Source organism: Pyxicephalus adspersus, chromosome 6 (assembly GCF_032062135.1).
Source record: "Pyxicephalus adspersus chromosome 6, UCB_Pads_2.0, whole genome shotgun sequence".
Taxonomy (NCBI): Eukaryota; Metazoa; Chordata; class Amphibia; order Anura; family Pyxicephalidae; genus Pyxicephalus; species Pyxicephalus adspersus.
This window is the reverse complement of record NC_092863.1, coordinates 70,614,842-70,621,788: the sequence shown is the minus strand read 5'-3', so window position 1 is coordinate 70,621,788 and position 6,947 is coordinate 70,614,842. Positions and strand designations below refer to the sequence as shown.

Below are 6,947 nucleotides of genomic sequence, written 5' to 3'. Positions count from 1 at the left end.
AGGGGTAAAGGGCAGGCTATAAAAGGGGGGTTTGAACTGAGGGGGCGAGCAGTTGAGATTCAATTGAACAAGCATTCCCCACCCTCCCTCCCTAATATTTGGAGGATGTAGGGTGGCATAGTCATGGCAGCGGGTGGGCGCTTTTTGTAGGTCCATGAAAGTTTAAAGATTTGTAGGAACAAAGGGGGGGGGACCCATCAGGGTATAGTTGTTTCAGTTAAGTGTTGCCCTGCATGACACTTGGTTGTTGTGAGGGCTAGGAGAGAGATGAGGATATCCACTAACTGTCACCGAGGCGGTGTATTAGCCGCTGGGGGCCTGGCTGGTGAGCAAAAGTATCTTGGCTAAAGGAGATTGGATGGGGTAACATTCATGGACCAAAAAGAGGGTGAATAACTTCTGGTATACTTGAAGGGAAAGGACTCCACTGGCGGGGGGGAAACCGGCCAGAGCCACGGACCATGCCCCCCATACAAATGCCAGGCTCAGGGAAGTGGGCGGGTTGTGTGGGTGGACACAACCTGCCCACTCTGCCATCGCAGTGATCGGGGTTATGTCACAATGACGTCACTATGGGGGAGGTTTCTCCCCCCTTGAGTGACACCCGACTCCCCGCGCATGCAAGTAATTTTAGTGGTCCACGGGACTGAAAAGGTTGGCAATCACTGTACTAAACCATCTAGTGGCTTAAGCAGGGATGATTATTTATATAGAAGCAGGGGATACCAGGTTTTATCTACTTTTTATGAATTATTGCTGTCTGTATCCATATGCAGAGGAGGGGAAACCACAAGAAGTGATAGTGAACACCCTCTATAGGTAAAGTTTTGGCAGTTTTAGGATGTGATGATCAGACAGTAAATAAAGGAAACACTTGCAGCTCATAGGAACTTTAAAAAGCTATAAAAGATGCACAAGTTATGATTCCTCTGCTGACCGATAGTATACAACTCCTACAATCCTAACTGACTCGGTATACTAAGAGATGATACAAAAGTTTTCTCTGTTGCCATTTGTAAGACAAAATGCCAAGGCACATGCCCACCAAAAACAGTGGTGCTTTCTGGAAAGGCACATATTTAAAAAAAAATGTTTGTCATCCATTAGTTTGCTGAACAAGGCTGTCAGGATTAGGTGATCTCTTTATAGTAATATTCCTTTTTGAAGACGACTATGGTGACTGTTAGGGTTAACATCATGGTCAGAAATGTCCCAGATGTGACTTAGGTATTGCTGCTTGTTTCATCCTATTTGCATTGCTCTTGCCACCAAAAATGAAAACACTGTAATAGGATAAGGTAACTGTAGGATACAAAGCAGTACAGAGAGAGAACATAAATCATTTGGAGGTCAGAGGTTACCAGCATTATGAGTGGATTATATTCAGTCTGCCTTCCTATTGAAGCACTGTTAAACTAAATTATATTTTAAAACCTTCTTGTAGCTGTATCATGTAGTTTTTTATAAAGTTGTGCTACATAAAATGTAAATTACTTGAATTCCAATTTTTAATAAGTATTAATAAAGAATTTTGTATCCACCCACTTGACAAAGCACACTCTGCCTTTTTCACACTAGTAGAAGATCAATGTGAACAGTAAGCTTACACAAGGCATTTGCAGAGTTTGGGCAGCTTGCACTCATTACCTGTAAGTTTTTCTGCACTGCCTAATTCATTATAATGAATAGGGTCAGGGTCATAATGGACAGCTAGGCAGGTGGTTGTGCACTGCAATATAAAGCACTGTAAGCATTGTTAAAACACTATTCAGCTTCAGAGTGGGAATCACAGGTTTCAACTGTAGTGCTTACCTTAATTTTGTTGCCAGCCTTACTAAAAGCTGGGTGTTAAACTCGCTGTGCAACCTTGTTCATTTGGGCACTGGCCGGTAAGCTTTTTGTAAACTTCAAGCAGCTTTCCAAAAACCTTTGAAGAATCCCTAAGCTCCAGTCTGGGAATGTTAATGTCTTATTGGGAGTGCTAAATGTAATTTTAAATAAACTTCTAGCTGGCATCATCAGGCTTTCAAAAACTCCCAGGATCTGTGCTGAACATTTAAAAAATGAAGCTGAATGGAGCTTTAAGGCTATGCTCAGACTAGCGGTGGGGGTGCAGTGTGGTTAGTGCTTCCTCCTACCTCTGAATCACTATTGTTACATGTAGAGTCTGAGTTGACGCAGCCCAATAAAGAATGAATAGGGAGAGGCGGTGAAACCTGCTGTGAAATGTTCAAGTGCAGGTTCTTTAAGAACCAAGGCAGTGGTCTGGAATGACAGAGCGTCTGGAAAGGTGCCAGCCACCTGAAGCCACGTGGGAGCACCCGTTCCTGCCACAGGTCAAAACTCTCCAATAAAAAACTCTAATAAAGGCGTGTTCTCACTATAGCAATGCACCGGCATTGCTGCTTGCTTTACAATGTATTTTGATTCATTCATTGGAATGGGCTGCCAATTGCAGCACATTGCCAACAAATGTAATGCATGCAGCATTTTTTAAAGCACACCACATGGCCAAACATTGCTACAGAATGTTCCTATGGTGCATTTGGTGTACCATTCACAATAAATGGTAACCTAGGGCACCAATGCATGTGTTTTGCATTGCTGACATTGCACTAATGCATGTGCAGGAGGAAAATGGTAAACCGAAAACAGTGACTCGGTAAATAATATGGCAAGAGTCAACATGTTTCAGAGCATGCGTTTTTGACAGTGGCAACAACCATTATTCCAGTCTTGACAGGTTACCTTGAATCAGAAATTTGGTTTTAATAGAAAAAAGGGCTATTCCTTTAAAACAATAATTGAATAATGTGTCAACACACTACGCAACCTTTTTTAGTTCATAAGGGCATTTTTGGCAGAAGAGAATTATCCTACCTGCATGTTTTTGGGATGTGGGGGGAGCATACAATATCCATGTAAAAAGTGGCTGGGATTCAAACCTAGGGCTGTTGTGCTGCAAAGGCCAGAGTGCTAGACACAGTGCCACCCATCCTCAGAATTCACACTTTCCATCAATCCATAGAACACAAGTCACACAAATTGTATTATCATTTAGAGTGGAAAGTACCCTTTGGTTGCAAACACATTGCATAAATCAAAGCTGCTGCCAATATCTGTCATTTGACCTAAAGCATAAGCATATTAGGTATAAGAAGATGCAGCCATATTCAAAGAGCACAGCATATATACCAAGGTTCTTTAGTGTGTAAAGTGTGATGAGAAGAATGTTTTTCACCCTGAAATTTATGATGACCTACAGACTACATAGCAAGTTCTATCCTTTTTCTCTATGATAATGGTATCTGGTCAGGGCATTTTCAGAATTGGATGAGAAGAGGAAGCCTTATGTTGGCTGGGACACTCAAATTCACCACTGCTGTAATGCTTTTTTAGAAGCCTTTAAAAATAAAGTCTCTGCTTTTGAAAATAGCAAGAATATACCTGAGGGTATCTGTTAATCACTTCTATCCACAGTATATGCATATACTGATACACGTTCTTATTAAATACCACGTAACATTCTGGTTTTGGGACCCCAGCTGACTAATTGTATTCAGTGCTTAAGACTCCAGTTGACCAATAAACTCAAATTAGTTTTGTGAAGCGTAATGTTCTAACCAAGAAAATTTCTGCAGGCTAAAATGGAAAATACTGAAAGTTGTAAATCTAACACGCTCTTTTGACATCACAGTAACCTCCAATATATAATACAGCAATTAGATAACAATTCAGGACACTTATACTACAGTCACCAGTATGAGGGGGTGCTGAGAAGGTCCTGGCTTTGCCCAGAAAGGAGAGAGCCAGAGTTATGAAATAATACATTTATTCAACATATTCCCCCCAGAGACTGATACACTTGGTACAGCGTAGTTGCGGCTTTTCTAGACCGTTAAAATTAAAGTCCTTTGGTTGGGCCGCAAACCAGCTCTCTTTCACGAAATGTCAGAAATGTCCTCAAAATGTTGCCCCTTCAGGTGTTTCTTCAAATTCGGGAACAGATAATAGTCAGGTCAGGTGAGTAGGGGGGATGGTGGACCAACTGGAAACCCAGGGTGTTCAATTTGGCAGCCACAACATTGGATGTGTGCGCAGGTGCATTCATACAAAGATATTAGGCTGTCATATGCCCCCACACTCATTTTTCTATTTCATCTGAAAGGGGGCAAAGCCAGGAACTTCATATGTTACATTGCAGCTGAATAGTAAAACACCACTCAGATGCATTTCCTGTGTTTAACCAATTTTGTTTGAGGTTAAAATTAATACACTATATATAGAGAGAAATTATTATACTGCATTGTCTCAAGATAAATATATTCAGGTCTCGTGACCAATGCCTTGGTTAAAACAATATCCAATAACAAATATTACATTTTACGTATTACAATTCACATTATCTTGAAACATATATTTAGCCTACTTGATGATGAAACTCCTATCTTCTCTCAAATATGAAAGTTTTTAACATTCAAAAAATATTTCACAGTTTGCTACTTTGTTAAATTTTGCTACCTCCAGTGTTGAAATCCCATACTGCTGCCTATTCTTAACACATTTCTTCCTGGTGGCTATTCATATACCTCCTTTCCCTGCCTGATGACTAACACTAACCTTCCCATCTTGGTTTTTAATACCGTCTTCCTACATGGTACCTAATATTAACCTCCTCTGCACATGCCCCAGTGCTCAATCCCCTAACTGGTGACTTTCCTTGTCCACAAGCTAACCTAACCAGAACATAACTTCTAACCTTAACCGTCCAGGTTCCTTACATTCTAGGAAGCAAAATATGATGAAACATCAGCCATAAACACTAGAGAGCAGTTAGACATGATCAATTTGACTGTCTCTCGATGTGTGAAAAGGGAGCTTCTATGGTTAAATGAACATTCCTCTTTATGCAATGGGCCTGACAATACTTCATAGACATTGAACTATTCTATGTTTATCATTTCTCTGTATTTGTTTTAGAAATGTAACAACTATGTAGTATAAAGACCTACTTAAAGTTAATATCCAATCTGGTAGGCTCTCACACTACATACCTGTTGATAGATTACAATGTATGTGTCAGTGTTTCATCCACTATCAGGATCAGCAGGATCGTTAACAAGATTGGTTTGCCCTTATAGATAAATATATGCTTGAGCCACAAATATGTTTGACAAAAAAGTTTATCTGTTTTAAGTGTTGTCAAATGATCCACTTTGTCACAGGTTTTTTGGTTTGCTACTGAAATGCTACCCAAAATGTATGCAATGGGCCAACTCTATCAGCAAAATCTCTACCACATAAAACAAACATTTACAAGCATTTTCCTTGTAAAATTTAATACGCAATGCTAATTTATGCGAAACAAAATGAAAACATGGTATTATCTTTCAACTTTCTGTATCACATTATTTTCAAGGAATTAATTTTTTTTTGTAATAAAGAAAAGACTGTTTATTAAAAAAAGGAACAAGCTACCTAGCTTACGAATTATTTTGTTTCCAGCAAATTGAAGACTTTTATGTGTTACAATTTTATTCCCTTTAAAATGCAAATTAATAAACATAAAAATCAGACTGTGTATGGATAGCCTACAATGTTTGTGTTATCAGTCTTGTGTGTACTTTTCTGAACTTCTGACACACAGGATTAGGAAATGCTCACACAAAGCCAGGGGCGGAATTAAATTCTTGAATACATAATTGACTAGAGTGGCTTGCTTTTGTAAGTAAGTTTAGTATTCCTGTAGCCTAGGAACAGCCATAAACAAAAGCAGTGTCCTATTCAGACAGGCAGCAGAGTGATGGCAGTATGGTAGAGAGGGATGTGCAAGTCACATGTATGTAGGATCAAAAACTTTTACAGATCATAAGTGTGTATATATATGTTTGTGACCATTGTTGTATCAGACTTTAAACAAAAGTTAGAAGTGTTATTGCAGTGAACGTTTCCCAATGTAAATTCCTCTGATGTCCAGATAAACTGCTGAAGTCTGTCTGGTTGTGAAAGAGATTGGACAAATAGTACATAGACGGGGCATGTTTTGTTACTCTGGTTTCTAGGATATCAAGTGCTCAGGTGAGGCATTACACCTTGCTGTAAGCCTGCTCAGCAGAGAAATGAGTGCAAACAGACTAAAAGGAAGAAAAAAGGTGTAAAAGTAAGTAATATTATATTACCTAATACACACATGTTATTACTTATTTGACTATAAACTAAGAGATCTATTTATAAATTTTGTCACTCAAGATTTACCCAACTTTTACCCAGTGTATACTTTTCACATTGTTTCTTTTTTTGAAAAAGGTGAATCGTGGGTTCTAACATGTACAGTATAAACAACAGCACTTCAGTGTTTAGACAAAATACCTTTCACTGCAATATATAATGACTATACACTTGCACTTAGTTATGATGTTTGTGAATTATGATATGTCAAACACTGAGTGAGCTCTGTCAAGTGAAGGGTCTTTTGATATCTAAACTTGTTTCAGTGAAGTTTTTTTAGATTCCCTTTAAAATCTATGCCAACCCTAGACTCAGAACAGCCTACACTCTTTACGATCTTTAAAGAAAAGTTGGAACATGTTGTCAGAATGGCTTGAATAAAGGCTTCCTTGGAAAAAAAAAAATAAGGTTTCAAAACTTTTTGAGACATGGGTGTCATATATTGAAACTCAATCTTGTTCAATAAAGTGTCAGATAATAAAACCCTTGAACACACAGCCTGGTATACCGTAAGAATGCTAGAAAATGACCCCCCCCCCCCCCCCGGTAATCATAGAAGGTAATCAGCCTTAAGTTAATGTAAATGTTTACTCTGTTTATTGAAATATTTTTACATTCTATTTGTGTTTAAAAGGAATGTTTGTATATTCTGTTTCCACTTATTAGGAGTTGTGAACATGTGCACTATATTTACAACAAGCACTAGAGCACTTTGGTCA

At 38.8% G+C, this 6,947-nt stretch overlaps 1 protein-coding gene and 1 long non-coding RNA gene across 2 annotated transcripts in view; both read left to right on the top strand.

The window, feature by feature from the left end:
* Nucleotides 1-6,947, top strand: part of LOC140334062 (uncharacterized) — a 420,558-nt gene that overhangs the window by 216,709 nt on the left and 196,902 nt on the right. The gene's annotated exons all lie outside the window — the stretch shown is intronic.
* FAM81B (family with sequence similarity 81 member B) overlaps nucleotides 5,800-6,947 on the top strand; it is a gene marked incomplete in the record, with an annotated part of 25,773 nt that continues 24,625 nt past the window's right edge. Inside the window, 1 exon segment of the mRNA XM_072416141.1 lies at nucleotides 5,800-6,160.